The sequence below is a fragment of the Chlorocebus sabaeus genome, chromosome 8 (assembly GCF_047675955.1).
Source record: "Chlorocebus sabaeus isolate Y175 chromosome 8, mChlSab1.0.hap1, whole genome shotgun sequence".
In the NCBI taxonomy this organism is placed as follows: domain Eukaryota; kingdom Metazoa; phylum Chordata; class Mammalia; order Primates; family Cercopithecidae; genus Chlorocebus; species Chlorocebus sabaeus.
The window spans coordinates 93,598,357-93,619,753 of record NC_132911.1 but is presented as its reverse complement, the minus strand read 5'-3'; the positions used below and the strand labels follow the sequence as shown (position 1 = coordinate 93,619,753).

The following is a 21,397-nucleotide window of genomic DNA, read 5'->3' as shown; positions in this document are numbered from 1 at the left end:
AGAAACAACTACTTCCCACAATTAGATTGGCTCACAGCTCAATTTAAAATATTAGGTTGATAGGACTTTAAAAATAGCCTATGGGCTGGGTTCAGTGGCTTATGCTTGTAGTCCTAGCATTTTGGGAGGCCAAGACAGGTAGATTGCTTGAGGTCAGGAGTTTGAGACCAGCCTGACCAACATGGCAAAACCCTGTCCCTACTTAAAAAAAAAAAAAAAAAGGCCTGGTGTGGTGATGCATGTCTGTAGTCCCAGCTACTTGGGTACTTGGGAGGCTAGGGCATTAGAATTGCTTGCAATTAGGAGGCAGAGATTGTAGTGAGCTGAGATTGCACCACTGCACTCCAGCCTGGGCGACAGAGCGAGACTCTGTCTAAAAAAAAAAAAAAAAAAAAAAAAAAAGCCTATGAAATCTCCTTGATTAGAGTCTGAAGGGAAAAGTACTACATTCACATAGGCAAGTGGCCAGGATCCAATTCACTGCCTCATATGGGGACTCACAGTCTGGTCAAAGTGGTGTGATGACATATTTTATAAATTTGATTGATTGCCTTTATGACATGTCCTGTTGGCTCAGTGAGGAGTAAAGACGACCAAGGTTGGGTGGAGAGAATTAATCCACTGAAGGCTTCCATGATGTATGTACAGCTTGCTCCTGCCTTCGGAATGAGCTTCCTGGCTCTGCATAACGTAAAGCCCCAAACAGTGAAAAAAAATCCAGCAATGGCCAAATAATCAGGGAAAGCCCATAAGAGGCGGTATGCATCAGAACTCCCTTGACAGACACAAATACACCTGAGCCAACCATATGCCCCATGTGAGACAGAAACCATTCAATAAAGTGGTGTTCTGCTTCATTTGGACTTTTTCTTCTTGGTTCTCATCTTGCTTGCCTTCTGCTGGTTCTCCATCACTGGATGTGGCACATTCACCACAGCATTATAGCAAAAAGACCAGTCGTCTTGTGTTGAAATCACACCTGTGGGTTTTGAGAAGAAAGGAAATGCTATTAATAAGACCTCACAAGAAGTGGTGAAAACATTTCTTGGCAACTCTCAAACCAACTGTCAATGTGAAGAGTAGTTAAATAATTCTCTGGAAGGTTCTAATATGCTGTCATCAAATGAATACAATGACTATTTTTAGCAAGATTTACTCATTCATTTATCCATTTCAACAAGCAGTTAAAGGACTCAAGAGACATAAATTCTAGGAATGCAAATAAAACATAATCCTTGCCCCAGGGATCTTAGCCTATTGAAGAAAATTAAAATGCAATGTAAAAGATTAGTTGGGCTGCAATGAGCTCCTGGAGGAAGCAGCAAGTAACTTGTCTCTGGGATTATGGGAGTGCCTTTTGGGTTTGGAATGATGACTCAGAGTTCCTCAGGTACGTGAAAGAGGAGGAAAAAGTGGCATGGCAGGTAAAGTTTACAGCATGTGCAAGACAATAATGTAAGAAAGACCTAGTAACCTGGTGTAGCTGAAGTTTAGGACACAGAGAGGGTAGTATTAGGAATAGAACCTGAAAATGTCTGTGTATATATATTATATATTTATTAATTAATGGGTATATACATATTATATATTAATATAATTTATGTTATTATTTTGAGATGCAGTCTTGCTCTGTTGCCCAGGCTGGAGTGCAGTGGTGCGATTGTGGTTCATTGCTACTCTGCCTTCCAGGTTCAAGCAATTCTTGTGCCTCGGTCTCCTGTGTAGCTGGAATTACAGGTGTGCACCACCATGCCTGGCTAATTTTCGCATTTTTAGTAGAGATGGGGTTTCATCATGTTGGCCAGATTGGTCTCGAACTCCTGACCTCAAGTGATCTGCTCACTTCGGCTTCCCAAAGGGCTGGGATCACATGTGTAAGCCACCGTGCCTGGCCTTTATAATAGATATTATTAATGTGTTTATATATAACATATTAATGTATTATATAATATATTTATTATATATACTATAATATATATAACATATAATATATTAATATATAATATAACTAATATATATAGCAAAACTCCTTAAAGTTAGCAGTTATATATAAATAAATATATATTATATAATAGATAATATATAATATAACTTTAAGGAGTTTTGCAATACAGAGATTGGCCTCTATCCTATGAATATTTGGGACGTTTGAAGTTTAAACTGATGTGGCATGATAAACTCTATCTTAGAAAGATGGAGGAAGCCTAACATTGAATTGCTGGGCATTTATTAATAAGTAATTTAAGAAACTTCCCAAATCTTATGAGTTCTGCTTTTGAAATCTGACCATTCCTTCCTCTGACGGAGGAGGCATCATCTATGGAGCAGTCTCTTAAATGGCTCTCCCTGCTCTTGTCCCTCACTGTTCATCCTCTACACAGCAGCCTTAGTGATCTTCAAACACATAAATCGGACAGCACCATATCGTTTCTCTTGACCGGTGGCTTCCATTACACATAACATGAAATCCAAACTCTTCACCAAAGGCCCTGTTCTATTTTGGCTTCTGCACACTATTCTGCTTCAGTTCATAGCTCCCTTGCCCTCATTCACTACCTTCCAATCACACTGGCCTCCTTTTGGTCCCTTAAACATGGGAAGCTAATCCCCCATTAGAACATCGGCTGTTGTTTTCCCTTAAGAGCTCCTCCTCCTCCAAATCTTTACTTGGCACGCTTCTTCTCTTCATTGGGAGAATCTCTCAGGGCTTGCTTTTAAATAAAGTATGCTAACAATTTTTTTAACCTAAAGTAGGTCCTTCTTCCCCTAATCCATCTGAAACTTATTATTCTAAGTTGGATTCTTCATAACATGAATCACTATCTAACAGAATCTCTTACTCACTTAGATACATTCTCATACATTCCAACCTTTCTGACAAAAGACAATGTTTGTGTATCGCCAGTCTCTCCCCCTAGAATACAAACACCTTGAAGATAGGAATTTTATGTTTTTCATTGCATTTCTACTCTCTAGAGCAGTGCCTGGCATATGCTCAGTGTTCACTATCAATTCTGGAATGAGTAAATAGTATATATAATCATTACATTTCTTGTTGGGGAGGGGGTACATCAGCAAGAAGTCATGAAACCTAACAATGTGGATAATGCTGTGTAAGGTAATTGTGTGTGTGTATGTGTGTGTCTTTCTTAGCAGAGTGTGCCGAGGATTCCAGCTAAGCCCTTACTTTTACATCCTTATTTCTCTGCTACTCCATTGGGAATTTACACAATGTTTTCAAGTGAAAAATTTACAGTCTCAAAGGATAGGTTGGCTTTTCTTCAAGGAAAATTTTCCGGTAAGAGGTACCAAATTCACTACAGTTCACTCACTGGTATTGTATTTTTCTATATTAACATACCAAATACTTTATTATTTTTAAATTCAAAAATATCTAAGGATGCATTTTTGTATATTGTCATTGAATTGAAATATAATCATGCCAAAATTTAAGTTTACCTGGATGCAAACATACAAGAGGTTTTCTCTGAGTCCCTGAAGACAGTCTGTATTAAGGCTCAAAAATGCTTTCATCCAGACCAGACATGACATATGAATCACTGCAAACTCATTGAATGAAAAGTTAATGGGGAGGACATTGCAGCCATAAGAAGAACTTTCAAAACACTCATAGCTATGATATGGACATGGTATAGAAATTGGTATGGTTCTTACTCCATTTCAGTAAGACAAAAATTAAGGTTTGACAGCCTATGCAAAGAATAGGTTCTCTCTTTCAAAATCCAGAACACACGGTTACTCAGATTTATCTTAATAAATCTGGCCAGGCATAGTGCCTCACGCCTGTAATCCCAGCACTTTGGGAGGCCAAGGCGGGCAGATCACCTGAGGTCAGGAGTTTGAGACCAGCCTGGCCAACATGGCAAAACCCTGTCTGTACTAAAGATACAAGAATTAACCAGGCATGGTGGCATGTGCCTGTGGTCCCAGTTACTTGGGGTACTGAGGCGTGAGAATCACTTGAACCCAGGAGGCAGAGGTTGTAGTGAGCCCAGATTGTGCCACTACACTCCAGCCTGGGTGGCAGAGTGAGACTCTGTCTCAAAATCAGTCAATCAATCAGTCAATCAATCATGCAAAAACACAAGGTCAACAGGATGGAACAATATTTCAGATTAGTAAAGTGCAGGAAAATGAATCCATGATATATCAATCTATTTATATCCTTTCTGAACAATCAGAACACCTGATCGTTTGAGCCACATGCTTACTCTCTAACCACATCATAAATCAGTAAGAACTATGCATTTTTTTAAAGATAACTGAAAGCTTTACAGAGCAAATACATTACATATGCCACTTGGTTTTGTAAGAACAGCTATTAGAAATTCCCCAAAGAAAAGTACCCTTTGTACTTTTCTCTCTGTTCAAACAATCAAAGAGTTATGTTACTATGATTGGTAATTGATAGAAATAGTCAAATTTCATTCTCCTGGGGGAAAATCCAGTCATGCTGCCTCTGCCCCATCTAGCTTGAGTTGGGCATTAGCTGAGTCAGATTGCAGTCTTGTGTCCACAGGAGAGTTCTTTGATTAGTGAAGTGGAGTTTTCTTTGGAGCCCTGACCTGAGAAAAGCACAGGTTCTGCCCATGATATGATTGGAAAGCCCAGAACATTGTGTCTAATTTCTCAGTATTTTTTTTTTATTATTATTAAAACAGGGTACATGGAATCTTGCATCTATTCTCAGGGAGAAGCAGTGAGAGAGAGGGGCTGTGGTTTGGGACAGGAAATAAAAAAGAAAGAAAAGGAGATCTGGTTTTTCCATATGGGAAATAGTTACGGTTAGTGAGGGGTTTTACCAGTGTGAAGAACAGCAATTGTGAAATTATTTCCTTTGGAATCTGAAGCTTCTTCTCTTACCTGGCAGATGATGCACTGGCTTTCTTGTTTTCTGGAGCTTCAGCTCAGTCTTAGTGGACTCCTAGAAGCCTAACTCCTTTAATGGCTGCCAAATAGGGCTGTTACTTGAGGACTCTGAAGTACATTAGTGCTCTTCCCTAATGATTATTTTACACATGCACGAGAGATATCGGCAAAGAGAGGGAAGCTCTTTAAATCACTTCAGTTGAAGACTTTTGTTTTTTGCCTTCTGGTAAAGGAATACTAATTATTAAATAATTCATCCGAAAATGTTAGAAATAATAGGTTCGATTTTTTCTCTCCATGAAGAAGCTACTAATTTCATCCCTGTGCAAGAGTTTACCATTTTAAGAGCAGTATTATGTTATTGATGCATGGTCAGCTTACATATTGTTGAAGAGCATTCTTTTCAAAGCATCATATTTTTCTATTACAAAACAAATATCTGTTCATTGCAGAAACAAATTTAAGTACAGATAGTTTAAAAGGTTAAGATAAAATGATCACAGTCTCAACATCCAGAGACTGCTACTAAATTTTTTGTATATGCTACACATAGTACATATATAATTTATACATTTTGAATCATAGTGAATATGTTTTTTTGGAAACTCATATTTTTCACTAAATATATTCTGCTCACTTCTTAATGACATTAGATACTTTTTCTATAATTCCATGTTAAGGATATATAAATATTCTATTATGTAGGTGTATTAATCCATTCTCATGCTGCTAATAAAGACATCTGAGACTGGGTAATTATAAAAGAAAGAGGTTTAATTGACTCACCATTCAGCATGGCTAGGGAGGCCTCAGGAAACTTATAATAGTGGAAGGAGAAGCAAACATGTCCTTCACATGGTGGCAAGAAGGAGAAGAAAGAGTGTCCAGGGAAGAGGGAAGCCCCTTATAAAGCCCTCAGATCTCATGAGAACTTACTCACTATCATGACAATAGCATGGGGGTAACTGCCCCCATGATTGAATTATCTCCCACCTGGTCCCTCCTGTGACACATGGGGAGTATGGGAACTAAAATTCAAGATGGGATTTGGGTGGAGACAAAACCAAACCATATCATTCTGCTCTTAGCCCCTCCCAGATCTCATGTCCTCACATTCTAAAACACAGTCATGCCCTTCCAACAGTCCCTCAAATCTTAACTCATTCTAGTAGATTCCTGCAGGTTTTTCTTCTAAGCATAATGAGAAGTCACTGAAGTATAGTAAGCCAGAGGGTGACTTGGGTGGATTTGCTTTTAATACTAGATGAATGTTTAAGTGGATGCACTTATCTGGTAAAGAGATACTGTTGATCAGAAGTAAGGTAGTGCAGTGGGGATGGAAAAAGTTGTTACAGGAAAGGCGTCCGGACCCAGACCCCAAGAGAGGTTCTTCTATCTTATGCAAAAAAGAATTCAAGGAGAATCCATAAAGTGAAAGCAAATTTGTTAAGAAAGTAAAGGAATAAGAGAATGGCTACTCCATAGACAGAGCTGCCCTGAGGGCTGCTGGTTTCCCATTTTTATGGTTATTTTTGATTATATGCTAAACAAGGGGTGGATTATTCATGCCTCACCTTTTAGACTATATAGGGCAACTTCCTGACGTTGCCAAGGCATCTGTAAACTGTCATGGCACTGGTGGGTTTGTGGCTGTGAGGGCAACCAGAGGTCCCTCTCATCGTCATCTTGGTTTGTGGTTTTTAGCCGGCTTCTTTACTACAAATTGTTTTATTAGCAAGGTCTTTATGACCTGTATTTTATGCCCACCTCCTATCTCATCCTATGACTTAGAATGCCTTAACCATCTGGAAATGCAGCCCAGTAGGTCTCAGCCTCATTTTACCAGCTCCTGTTCAAGATACGGTTGCTCTGGTTCACATGCCCCTGACATTGCTATACTGAAAACAAAAATATTTTGGAGGTAGAATCAATAGGACTTGTGATTAACTGGATATGGATGGTGGGGGGTTTGAGCATAGAGAGAGAGAAGGAAGTGAGGGACAGAAGATTGAAGTTCATCTGGATAGATGGTGGTATAGATGGTGGTATAGATGGTGGATAGATGGTGAGAAAGGAAACATAAGAAGGAAATCAAGTTTGGGGTGTATGTTGCAGTGAGGAATGAAGAGGTCAGCTTTGGAATATGGAGATTGCTGTGGAGCATGCCAGTTGGCAGGTCTGGTATGAAGTGAATCTCAGGTTTAGGAGAAAGGGCTGACTTTGGGAGCACTGATGTCTAGATGACAATAAGACCATGCAGGCGAATGAGGTAGATCCAAGAAAGGGTTTGGAGTAAGAAGATGAGGCCCAGACTGAACCTGAGTAAGAAGAATAAACACCTAAAGCCCCTGACCAGAAGACCAAGACATAGGAGGAAAAGCAGGAATGTCTAGTGTCACAAAAGGGAAGATAACCATTAGAGAAGGAGAGGGCATTCAGCCACATCACATAGGAAGAGGACTGAAAAGCTTCCCCTGGATTCAGAAACTAGGAGGGTGTGTTAGTCACTTTTGGCAAGAGCAATTTCAGTGGAGTGGTTCAGACAGAAGCCAGATTAAATGGACTGAGGAGTGAATCTAGTGACTGGGGAAGTGTAACAGTGAGAATTTTTATAGACAGCTCTCTCAAGAAGTCCAGCCATAATTAAGTTTTTGGTGGGAATGTAAATTGATACCAACTCCTAGGAGAGAATTTGCCAATATTCACTAACATTTAAAATGTTCATACTCTTTGATCCCAGTGGTTCAATTTCTAGATCTGTGCCATAATACTTAAAAAGTATGGGCTGGGTGCAGTGGCTCACGCCTGTAATCCCAGTACTTTGGGAGGCTGAGGTGGGTGGATCACCTGAGGTCAGGAGTTTGACACCAGCTTGGCCAACATGGTGAAACCCCGTCTCTACGAAAAATACAAAAAATTAGCCAGGTATGATGGTGCGTGCCTGTAATCCCAGCTACTCAGGAGGTTGAAACAGGAGAATTGCTTGAACCTGGGAGGCAAAGGTTGCAGTGAGCTGAGATCATGCCATTGCATGCCAGTCTGGGCAAAAAGAGCAAAACCCTGTCTCAATGATAATAATAATAATAATAATAATAAGTATGCACATATATATAAAATTTACACCTATGTCCTGAATGGTATTGCCTAGGTTTTCTTCTAAGGTTTTTATGGTTTGGGGTTTTACATTTAAGTCTTTAATCCATCTTGAGTTAATCTTTGTAAAGGTGTAAGGAAGGAGTCCCGTTTCTGTTTTCTGCATATGGCTAGCCAGTTTTTCCAGCACCATTTATTAAATAGGGAATCCCTTCCCCATTGCTTGTTTTTGTCAGGTTTGTCAAAGATCAGATGGTTGTAGATGTATGGTGTTATTTCTGAGGTCTCTGTTCTGTTCCATTGGTCTATATATCTGTTTTGGCATCAGTACCATGCTGTTTGGGTTACTGTAGCCTTGTAGTATGGTTTGAAGTCAGACACAGGGAGGGGAACATCACACACCGGGGTCTGTTGGGGGGTGGGAGGCAAGGGGAGGGAAAGCATTAGGACAAATATCTAATGCATGTGAGGCTTAAAATCTAGATGACAGGTTGATAGGTGCAGAAAACCATCATGGCACATGTATACCTATGTAACAAATCTGCACATTTTGCACATATATCACAGAACTTAAAGTAACTTTTTAAAAAAGTATATAAATTCATTTAAATTTATATTTTATATAAATTCATTTACATATAAATGAATAACATAATAATATATACGCCATACCTATTCATATTTTTTCTAATAGCAGAAAGTTAGGAAAATTGAAATGTTCATCAAGAGGAAATAGATTTAATATTGGTACATCAATATAATGAAGCACCATATAATAGTTTAAAAAATAATGTAATTTACATGTAATGACATATAAATATTTAAGAAGCAAATTCCAAAACAGAATGTGTAATTAGTTTACCGAAAAACAAAATCTGAACAGCTAATCACTAGACTGTGAATTTAGAAAGCAGGGAGGTAAAAAGAAGAAAAAATTCTCTCTGTTAATGGAAAGAGGAAAGAGAAAGACAGAAGTAGACAGAAAGGGCTGTTTTTTTTTTTTGTTTGTTTGTTTTTTAATGAGAAACTCTTGGGAGCCTTAAGTGTTTCTGGAAGGAAACTATCTAAGGGAACAGTTGGAGTGAAGTGAGAAGGAGAGTCATCTAACAAGCTGGAGGAGAAATGCAGAAACAAAGGATTATTCTTAGCAGGAGAAGGGGTAATTCTGCCAGCATAATAAGAGAATAAAAAGATAAAAATATGCATATGATTTAGTTAATAAGAATTGTGTTTATTCTCATTTAATAGTATTTTAATAGTATTGAGGGTCATTTATAATATCTTTGATTATTTGAAATTTTTATGTTGTTTTAAACTTTTTGTTGTATTAAGCCAGCATTTCTCAAAGTATCACCCAGAAACTCTGTGACCTTTCAGGGGGACTGCTAGGTCGAAACTATTTCCATAATAATTCTGAGATGTTATTGCATTTATTACTCTCATACTCTCACAGGTGAACAGTGGAGTTTTCCAGAGGCTACATGACATGTGATTTTGCAACAGATTGAATGCAGATATGAAAACTCAGTTCTCTTCTATTTACTTACTTTTTTAATGTTCAAATAGATATGCAAAAATGTAAAATAATGTGGCTCTTCTCATCAACTGTTTTTCATTTTGGATGAAAAATGAAAAATACATCTTAACTTCATAAAGATGGATTTTTCATTATTGTTTTTAAATGAATTAATATATTCTTGACTTCTCAGTTTTAACTTCTAGTGACAAATAAGGATTGATATAACCCCTAAAAGCAAAAACTATTTTGGTTTCTCAACAGTTTTTAAGCAATGCCTCAGTGAACATCATCATGGCTTAATCTTTACACACATCTATGATTATTTCCTTAGAATAAATTCTTGGATATTGAATTCATGTAATCCCCTGATGGGTTCTTCCTGCCTCTTGCACCGACAAAACCAGTTCACTGAGACTGCAGTATTGCAGTAGAGAAAGAATTTAATTAACATGGAGCTAGCTGAATGGAAGGGCTGGAGTTATTACTCATATCAGTCTCACTAAGAACTCGGAGGATAGGGTTTATATGGATAATTTGGTGGGCAGGGGAATAGGGAATGGGTGCTGCTGATTGGGTGGGAATGAAATCATAGGGGTGTGGAAAACGGTCCTTGTGTGCTGTGTCTGCCTCTGAGTGAGAGCCGTAGAACCGGTTGAGTCATGAGTCACGGGTCTGGGTGGGATCAGTCAGTTGCCAGACTGCAAAAATCTGAAAAATATCACAGAAGACCAATCTTAGGTTCTACAATAGTGACACTATAGGAGCAAGTGGGGAAGTCACAGATCTTGTGACCTCTGGCCACATGACACCACTCCTGAGCAGTAAGGGAATATAGAAGCTATGCCTACATTTTAGCAGAATTCAGATCCCTCCCACAATCCTAAAGTCATAAACTTTCATTAATTTTACAAAGCCAGCTTTGGTCTCTGAGCAAGGCAGGGGTCAGTTTTAGGGAAGGACTATTATGATCTTTATTTCAAAGTTAAACTATATACTAAAATGTTCCCATGATTAACTTGGTCTGTGCCCAGGAATGAGTGAAGACAGCCAGCCTGTGAGACTAGAAGCAAGAGGGGATGAGTCATGCTAGTGTTCTCTCACTGTCATAATATTTGCAAAGGTGTTTTCATTGATGGGTCAAAAAGCATGCAAAGGTTTGAGGAGACAGGGCAACCAAATGTAATGTGGTATTATAGAGGCCAGGGAAAAATTTCCCCTTTGCCCTTTGCTCTGAAGGTTTAATGAAAATCAATTGATGAAAGGCAGATTAATAGGAGAAAAGGCATACAAATGTATTAATGTGGTGGAATCACAAAGTGATTTCCCCAATCTTCCAATGGGGTACAGCTTATATACCCTTTTTCATAGGGGAGGGAGGCACTGGGGGATATAGGCAATTTTTTGAGGGGCAGTAAATGACTATTAGGGAGAACGGATGGACTGGGGAACAGTAATTAACTTGTAAAGGATTTTCTTTGAACTTTTCTCTGAGCTCCAGAGGCAGGAATTATCTTGTTAAAAACAAGTCTGTCCAGGTGTGGTTGCATTCTTGTCTTTTTTCTGCAATAGATAATGAGATTTTAGGAAGCAGATAGAAGGCAATTGTGTGCTTTTTTTTTTTTTTTTTTTTTTTCTGTAAGACACTTTTTCGAACAGATGAGGAAACTCCAGAGAGAGTCCCTTCTTGTCCTGGGAGGTGAAGTGGGCTGGGGAAACAACACAAGGTTAGACAGGACCTTGTTTCTGAGGCCTTTCAATTTTCAAAAGCACTCAGCATGCCCAAGCCCCATAGGCTGGGGAATCATTTTCCACACCTCAGCAGCATCCTGGATGGGATCTTGGAGCAGAAAAAAGACATTAGGCGAGTCTCATTCTGTTGCCCAGGCTAGAGTGGAATGGTGTGATCTCGGCTCACTACAATCTCTGCCTTCTGAGTTCAAACAATTCTCCTGCCTCAGCCACCCAAGTAGCTGGGATTGCCTGATTAACCTTTTTTTTTTTTTTTTTTTTTTTGGATTTCTAGTAGAGACGGGATTTACCATGTTGGCCAGGCTGGTCTCAAACTCCTGACCTCAAGTGATCTGTCTGCCACAGCCTCCCAAAGTGTTAGGACTACAGGCGTGAGCCACCATGTCTGACTCAGAATCTAGTTTAAACAGAGTTGATTCAAGTGCAAAGTTTGAAGCCAGGCTTCTTGAGAAGCACAGATTCTAAAGAATGGAAGTCAGTGTTCCAAAGTATAGAAGTTATTACTCATATTCACAAAGTTTAGGGAAGTTTAGCAGAATTTCAGCATCTTCCTATGTTAGGCTTAATGTATAGTCACAATGATCTGATTTGTTGAGTTGGTTTTTTTTTTTAGGAAAGGCATGTCAAGCTGAAACAATCGAATGTATCAGAATCCAGTTATAAAGAGAGTTTATTAAAGTGAAAAGCTGGGAACGGCTATTTAAAAGACACAAACTCTAGAGAAATGGTGTCAGTGCTCTGAAGTTAAAAGTTCTTGCATATATAGGCAGAAAATAGAGTAGGATTATATATAATATTTTCTATACAAGGCTGCTTTATGACTTATAAACATTTAATTATAGTTCATTTTGTTTTCCATACCGCATGTTTTCATTTCCTATCCAATTTAAAAGAGTATATTTAATATTCCATCTGAAGACAATGTGATAACCATAAAGCCTTTTTGTGAGAAAGATAAAAGGAAGTTAATCTATAATAAAGATCAACAGGGAAGAGGGAAGGGGTCTTCCCTAGTGCCCTTTAGTAATATATAACATTTTAGAAAACAATGTAGGTGAGGAAGGCTAATCTATAATCGGAGCAAGAAAGGTTACAGCTTCCTGTCACGTGACTCAGGCCCCATAACCTCACATTTCTTTAAGGTTCAAAGTAATTTAGAGTTCCAACAGCTTAGATTTCCAATTACCTATTTTCAGAGGTATATTTAGCATTTCACACTGAGATTCTAATAGTTATCGGGTCTTTTGCACCATCTAGTCTGAGTTAGGTATTGAACAATAAAGGAGGCAGTTACTCTATAGCAAAGATCAGTAATTGTAAGTGGATAAAGGTCTGGTCTCTGGTCTCTTCTAGTCATTTACAGAACAAGAACAATGAGGAAGAGAGTTAATCTATAATCTAATTGCAAACATGCTTCATGACTCAGTCTCCAGAGCTTAATTTCCCCGTTGGCATGATAAATTTAGAGGGTCCTGAGATTTTATTTTTCTTTTATATTATCAATATTAGTTCATTAATTTTAACAACTACATTATACTCATGGAAGATGTTAATAGTAGGGGAAACTGGGTGCAGAGTATATAGGAACTTGCTACACTAGCTTTTCAATCTTTCAAGAAATCATGAACTATTATAAAAAATAAAGTGTATTTTAAAAAATGAAGTATCTTAGTGTCCTAGGACTACCATTAACGTATTACCATAAACTTGATGCCTAAAACAATAGAAATTTATTCTCTCACAGTTCTGGAGGTCAGGAGTCCAAAATCAAGGTGTTGGCAGGGCCACACGCCCTCTGAAGGCTAGGGGTGTAAAAGTCCTTTGCCTTTGACTTTTCCAGCTTTGGATGATTCCAGGCATTCTTTGGCATGTGGCTGTGCCACTCCTATCCCTTCCTCTGCCTTCCATGGCCTTTTCTTTTGTCTGTGTCTTCTCTCCTTTCTTTTTTTCTTTTTTTTCTTTTCTTTCTTTTTTTCGAGACAGTGTCTCACTCTGTTGCCCAGATTGGAGTGCAGTGGCATGATCTCAACTCACTGCAGCCTCTGCCTCCTGGGTTCAAGCAATTCTCCTGCCTCAGCCTCCAAGTAGCTGAGACTACAGATGCCCACCACCATACCCAGCTAATTTTTGTATTTTTGGTAGAGATGGGGTTTCTCCATGTTGGCCAGGCTGGTCTCAAACTCCTGGCCTCAAGTGACCTGCCTGCATCAGTCTCCCAAAGTGCTGGGATTACAGGCATGAGCCACCATGCCCAGCCCTCTTCTTATAAGGACACTTGTCACTGGATTTACAGCACACCCAATTAATCCAGGATGGCCTCATCTTGAGATCTTTAATTTAATGACATTTGTGAAAACCCACTTTCCAAATAAGTCACACTCACAGGTTCTGGGGATTAGGACTTCAACAGATCATTTTGGCGGCAATCAGTCAATACACAACCTAAAGCAACAATAGTAATAAAAAAGACCATACCAGTCAATATATCAGGCATGATTTTGCCTATAACACTCAGGAACAAGACAGATTTCTTTATGTTTCTAAGTTAAATTGAATGTGGCCCGGGCTCTAACCTGAAATGGTTGGTGGGAAGTCTGAATCTCAGCCTTTTTTCAGGGTCTTGGCAAGTGGAAAGGGGAAAATGCTCAAGCTCTGAGGGCCACACCTTTAACCTGCAGTATTCATTGTGTTTCCACTTGCTTTTTCCTCTACACACTAGTGTTGTGGGCCACTGGTCCTTCCTGACATGGACAAACTTAATCTGCCACTATTCAGTTTCCCTGCCCTTTGCCCCCTATCCTAGCACCTCTGGAGTACCGTGTCTGATTAGTCCTGTCTTTGGTATATCTAAAGAACAAAGAGAAGGTTAGAGCATTTATAAAAAGGAGAAATATTACATACCACTACTCAAGAAAGTTCATTGACTCAAGTAAGGTTTTGGGGAGCTGGCAAGCGTTTTGGTGAGTGATGGTAGTGGGTAAAACTAGTCTTAGAGGTGCAGCAGATTGTTTCAGTAGCCTTTAGATAAAACTGGTTTCAGGTTACAGCAGGCAGTCTCAGCAGCCAAGCTTGCAGAGAATTACATTCTTGGAGCAATGGTATGTGCCCTGACTGCTACTCTTGACTCTGTTTTAGTTGGGTGTGACAAGAATGACCCAGTTTGTAAGGTCAACTTTCACAGTGGCTACAGTCTCAAGCAAACTTTTCAGACTACCATCAGGTAAGCCACTTCACAGTCAGAGCTGCATGAGGGCATTCATGGGCCCTAGATGTTACTGGAAAAGTATCCTTATCCAGACCCCAAGAGAGGTTCTTGAACTTTGTGCAAAAAAAAAAAAAAAATTCAGGGTGAGTCCATAAAGTGAAAGCAAGTTTGTTAAGAAGATAAAGGAGTAAAAAATGGCTACTGTATAGACAGAGCAGTGGCTTGGGCTGCTCAACTGAGTATACTTATAGTTATTTCTTTATTATATGCTAAATAAGAAGTGGATTATTCATGAGTTTTCCAGGAAAAGGGTGGGCAATTCCCAGAACTGAAGATTCCTCTCCCTTTTAGACCATATAAGGTAACTTCCCTAGGTTGCTGTGGCATTTGTAAACTGTCATGGCCCTGGTGGGAGTATCTCTCAGCATGCTAATGCAGTATAATTATATTATAATTAGCATATAATGAGCGGTGAAGATGACCAGAGGTCACTTTTGTCACCATCTTGCTTGTGGCTGGCTTCTTTACCGCATCCTGTTTTATCAGTAGGGTTTTTATGAGCTGTATCTTGTGCCAACCTCCTGTCTCACCCTGAGTAAGAATGCCTAACCTCCTGGGAATGTAGCCCAGTAGTGTTCAGCCTTATTTCACTCAGCCCCTATTCAAAATGGAGTTGCTCTGGTTCACACACCTCTGACATAGGCACTTCTGCTTTTGTGGGCTCTGTCCTCTATAAAAGATATTAAAATTATTTTTTTACAATTGCATTATTATAAAGATATATGTAATCTAAACTGTTCATTGTTATATATCCATTTTTTTCTTCTAATTTAAAAATAATTAAAGTTAAAACATTTTCTGGGGCCCAGGTTCCCAGTACTAGTTTCCATATTCCTTAGAATGAATTCAGTTAGATTAATGAGCTTAAAATTCTAAAACTATTAACTCTCCCCTGGGATCAAAATTAATTCAGAATTTTGAGTCCTTTTAACTTTCTCGGGAGGCCTGTGCGAAATATATCTCATGTGTTTGTGATCAGGCTGTGCCCAAAACACTAAAGAGTTAATTTTTCAAAAAATTTTTTTATCGCCCCTTTAGACTTTGTACCATTCCACTAACGGGCACTGGTGGAAACAAAGGTGATGGGCACCCTGCCAGCCCTAAGCATCTCTTAGTATGATGAGGAGTTCATCAGTCACAGTGGGAAGGAAGAAGTGACAAGGCAAAAGCTCAGCAACATGTGTTTAGTGAGGGGAGGAGACTTCAAACTAGCAATGAAAAGTACTTTCAGTTATTTTGTTGGTAGCTTCCTTGTTTGCTCAGGGTTGCTAAATACATTCAAAAAGGAATCAACCAAAGATTTGGAAGCTAGAGACTTGGACTGGTTATCTACCCTAACAAACTCCCAGGTTAGGAGTCCTGGTGAGAAAAAGGACAGTTTTCAAGAATAGACGGGTTCTGTGTTATTGTTATGAGAATAATAGTTCAAATGTTTCTAGATCATTAGTTGTTCCTATTTTTTAATAATTTCTTCTAGTTTTGAAGACAACTTTCTCAAGTCTCTCTAATGTTATTATATAAATATTTTAAGATTATCTTCTGTCTAGTTTTTCATTTTCTTAGTATTTTTTTTTCAGATGTTGAATTTGGAGGTTCTTTATGTGGTTGGCATCCTAAATCATGGGATTTTGGTAGGCAGAGAGTGTCTTGCACCAGATTTTATAAGCAGAGCCTGAACAATACCCATTTAATATTTTAAGAGAAGAGGCATTCCCCATTTTAATAATTGAATGTACTTGTAGCAAAAAAAGTGGATTTACATTGAAACACACATTTTCAATGAAAACACAAGCCAATTCTTTGTGTTCAAAACTGCCCAGAAATAGAGACCATGTAGGCTAAATTTGTAGATTCCATATTTTTTATGTTAAAAAAGGAACCACTTTAAAATATTCCATTTATATTCATTAGTGATTAAGGATTGTACTTAAATAGTTATGAGCTTTGTCAAGTTGAAGGGAAGAAGGCTTGTGGTATTTTGCAAACTTCATGCTTGGATGGCTCAGCACAATCGACATTTTAATTAGTAACCTGGATGAAACTATAAAAAGCAAGTTTGTCCAATTTGTGGATGACAAGCTGGAAGATTCCAGATTTAGGGATAAAAAAATGTATTGAATGACTGGAACTAGGGATGAATTAGAAAAAAAGAGATAGGCCAGGCGCTGTGGCTCACATCTGCAATCCCAGCACTTTGCACTTTGGGAGGCCGAGGAGGGAGGATCATGAAGTCAAGAGATCGAGACCATCTTGGCCAACATGGTGAAACCCCATCTCTACTAAAAATACAAAAATTAGCTGGATGTGGTGGCACCTGTTTGTAATCCCAGCTACTTGGGAGGCTGAGGCAGGAGAATCGCTTGAACCCAGGAGGCTGAGGTTGCAGTGAGCCGAGATCGTGCCACTGCACTCCAGCCTGGCGGCAGAGTAAGACTCTATCTCAAAAAAAAAAAAAAAAAAAAAAAAGAGATAAAGGCAAATTGTTATATATGAGCCTAAAAATTCAATTTACCTCTTTGAAAAGTGGAGAAATAAGGCAAAACAACACAGGTGTACAGATGAAGAATTTGTTAGCTGGTAGTTAAATATTAATTTGACAATAACATGTGACTACTATAAAATGGTCCGTTAGCATTTTATTTAAGTATAATGGAGCAGATATCCTAACTGTGCTGGCAAGACCTAAGTAGGAGCACCGTGTTAGTTGTGGCTACCATACTTTGAGAGGAATATAGACCATGCCTCTTAAATAACCACTGAAGAAAGTAGGAATTCTTCTGAAGCAGAAAAAAAAAAAAAAAAAAAAATCACCAGAAATAAAAGAACTCCTTGGAAATATATAAGATACTGTCGTAGAAGAGGGATTAGATTTACCCTATAAAATATTCCAAGGGTTGGAATCAGGACAAGTTGATACATACTACAGGGAAATCCATTTTTATTTTTATTATTTATTTATTTATTTATTTATTTAGAGATGGAATCTCGCTCTGTTGCCCAGGCTGGAGTGCAGTGGCACGATCTCGGCTCACTGCAACTTCTGCCTCCCGGGTTCAAGAGATTCTCCTGCCTCAGCCCCCTGAGTAGCTGGGACTACAGGTGCATGCCACCATGCCCGGCTAATTTTTGTATTTTTGGTACAGACGGGGTTTCGCCATGTTGGCCAGGATAGTCTCGACCTCCTGACCTCGTGATCCACCTGCCTCGGCCTCCCAAAATGCTAGGATTACAGGCGTGAGCCACTGTGCCTGGCTGGAAATCAATTTTTAAATCAGTGTATGAAAGTATGGATAGTACTGGCCAGGCGCGGTGGCTCACACCTGTAATCCCAGTACTTTGGGAAGCTGAGGCAGGTGGATCACGAGGTCAGGAGTTCAAGACCGGCCTGGCCGAGATGGTGAAACCCCGTCTCTATCAAAAATACAAAAATTAGCTGGGAGTGGTGGTGGGCGCCTGTAGTCCCAGCTCCTCGGGAGGCTGAGGCAGAAGAATTGCTTGAATCCTGGAGGGGCAGAGGTTGCAGTGAGCTGAGATAGTAATACTGCACTTCAGCCTGAGTGACAGAGTGAGACTCTATCTCAAAAAAAAAAAAAAAAAAAGTATGGATAGTACTAATAAGCTTCCCCCTTAATGTATGGAAGTGTTTACTCATGAGATAAACGTCTATTAACATCTTTTGGGTAGAGGATTTTGAAGCATCAGATGCACACTTGTTCCTTTCAACCCATTCGTTAATTACATGACATCAAATTTTAAACAAAGAAATAGGTAACAAAATAGAGGTCGTGTAGAATAAACTCCTTGAAAAGAATGAAAAAGGATAGATAGGTTAAGTAAAGAAATTTTGTTTTTAAAGGAAATCTGGGTGTTTGAAAAGAAATGATCCAGTGGAGAGAGAAAAAGCAACAGGTAATTTGAGAACTAGGCTGTGTGGGAGATGGGAGGCACAATTTTGAAGAAACACATTACTTTTGTTGTTGTTGTTGTTGAGATGGAATTTCGCTCGTCTCCTAGGCTAGAGTGCAATGGTGCGATTTTTGTATTTTTAGTAGAGACGGGTTTTCGCCATGTTGGCCAGGCTGGTCTCGAATTCCTGCCCTCAGGTGATCCACCCGCCTCGGCCTCCCAAAGTGCTTAGATTACAGGCGTGAGCCACCGCGCCTGGCCGAAACATGTTTGTGAGAATGGCTAAATATGAACGTTTACTGATTTTCCTTCTCTCCCAGTTGGCCATATTTTTTTCTTCATAAATTAAGTATTTGAAGGGGCTGAGGGTAGGCAGATTAATGGTAGAGAGAAATAAAAAACAGCCCCCACGGCTTGACACAACTGCTGCAACATCCAAATCTTTCATAGTTATGCAAATTTCTTTGGTATGACTTTCAGCATAACTTAGTCTCCCTTCTTGTATTGATCCTCTTATATCAGCTCAGCTCTACTGCTGTCATAATTCAAGCATTTGCCCCTTCTGAAGTTCTTCCCTAAAGAACTGAGTTGTAGATTCTAATATAGTGATCTGATTTTCATGGTTTTTTGTTTTGTTTTGTTTTTTGTTTTTTGAGACGGAGTCTCGCTCTGTCACCCAGGCTGGAGTGCAGTGGCGTGATCTTGGCTCACTGCAAGCTCCGCCTCCCTGGTTTACGCCATTCTCCTGCCTCAGCCTCCCAAGTAACTGGGACTACAGGCGCCCGCCACCACGCCCGGCTAGTTTTTTGTATTTTTTAGTAGAGACGGGGTTTCACCGTGTTTGTCAGCATGGCCTCGATCTCCCGACCTTGTGATCCATCCGCCTCCGCCTCCCAAACTGCTGGGATTGCAGGCTTGAGCCACCGCGCTTGGCCATGATTTTCATGTTTAAGTGAAGCTATCTTTCCAGAATTCAAAGCATGTTAAAATTGTTTTGGGAATTCAAATTGGATGCAAAACAAAAGTAAAATTTTGTAATCAAACATCATCTCAGCGTGTACAGTCTGAAGGCATGTGGCTATCAGACTTCATGAAAACACATCTGTGAACCTAGAGAGAAATTATTTTATGTACAAATCTATAGTATTTCTTAAAATAAAGGGTCTTGAACTTTACCATGAGTAAAGATCGCTTGGAGAGTTTGTTAAAACAGATTCCTAGACCTCACCCCGAGATTGATTCAGTCGGTCTGAGATAGGAGTCATGAAGTTTCATTTCTAACATGCTACAGGTGATGCTAAATGTAGCCAGTCTGTGGACTCTACTTCTGGGTAGCACTGTCTTAAAATCCACTGCAAGGAATGACACCTCTAGCATTATCTAGTACTAGCTAGTTAAAAAATAAATTACTAGGTCCTTTCCTGGAGCGACTGAATTTTAATCTGTCATTTTCTTACTACTTCTATGATTGTTGGCACATTCACGTCCTATCTACATTATAATTTACTTAATAGTACTTAAATTGTCTTTATTTAAATATTATGAAATAAAACTTTAGTAAAAACAGAAAACTATTACTTGTCATATGTAGAAGTATAAATTTCAAATAGAATGTAATAAAAAACCCATAAAATTCTTGCTAATATTGTTTCTGAAGTTCTGAGCCTAAAGCCTATTCTCATTTTGTTAACAAGAGGGATAAAAAGATGTTAGCACAAAAATTGAGATATTCTCCTTTATTTAATTATAAGGCTCAAAAAAGAATGGAAAAGAATGTCCTTTACTAAGTGACTCAGATGCCATTTTGTGGTAAGCCTACATATGACCTAAAATAATCCCACTTACTACTAGCTGTGCTTGCACTACATTTTGGGAAATAAGATTTAAAGGAAACATCTCCCCTTCTCTATTTTTTCATTCCATTACACTATTCATTAAAGAGTTATTCAGAAAGTGTCTACTCTATGCCAGACCCTGTTGTACACTAACTAGTCATACTCAACATAATCTGTCTCATCTTCCCCTAAGTAGCAGTTACTAAATAGGGGTTATAATAAAAACCAACTGCTGAGATTTTAACAATCCCATGAAGAGATGATGAGAGCTCATTGCAGATTCATCTTAATCCTTGACATCTTCTTATTAACATGTTATTATTTATGCAGAAAAAGTTTGCATAGCTGTGATGATGGATGACTACACGTGTGTCTTCCATACAGTAAAGTGTGGGAGAAAGTGGCTGTAAGCACATAGCCATAAAGCACACAGACTATGAGTTTTTAGATCTTTGCAGAGAATAAAAAACAGGGCAAAGTTCATTTTATCAATCCAGATATACCTCATGAAATCAGTATAAAAGTCAATTTGAGGCCATCGAAATTCAAAATAATTTCTTTTAAGAGTATGTATAGAGAAAAGGGAAAGCTTCTAAAAGATTTTTTTCTCTATTTTTTACTTCACAAATAAAATTTGTATCTTAATGCTTTTTAAAATTTAATGGATAACTCATGTGTTCAGTTTTCATTTAATTTCCAAATATGGAAATTAATAGATTTCCATATTTCTGAAAGGCACAGTAAGAGCTACAAGTTAATGTCAAGCGCTAAAATGTAGATTAAAATACTTATATTTCTAATAAAATATTTAATTGCCTCAATGCCATCTAATTTCATTTATTCAAACTTTTTTCAGGTTTGAGTCTGTTGCTTCTTGAAAGTTCATCTTTTCAAATTTACTCTGTATCTCACTTTCTGCTGACTTTGCTATGCGGTTTCAGATAACGGCTATTATTCCTTGTAAGTTCTCATATAGTAATATAACCCATTAACCAAAAAAGTGCTCACACTGTACTTTTATTGTTTCGGCTAAATTTGATACAGACAAGTTAAGAAAATAAAAACAGTGTGGGTATTAGGCAGCAAGTAAAAAGAGTAAGTTAGAGCCATATCTGATCTGGAAGGCTGTACTATTAAATG

At 38.6% G+C, this 21,397-nt stretch overlaps 1 long non-coding RNA gene across 1 annotated transcript in view; it reads left to right on the top strand.

Moving 5' to 3' along the window:
• Nucleotides 1-21,397, top strand: part of LOC119624900 (uncharacterized) — a 96,502-nt gene that overhangs the window by 43,586 nt on the left and 31,519 nt on the right. The window lies entirely within an intron of this gene.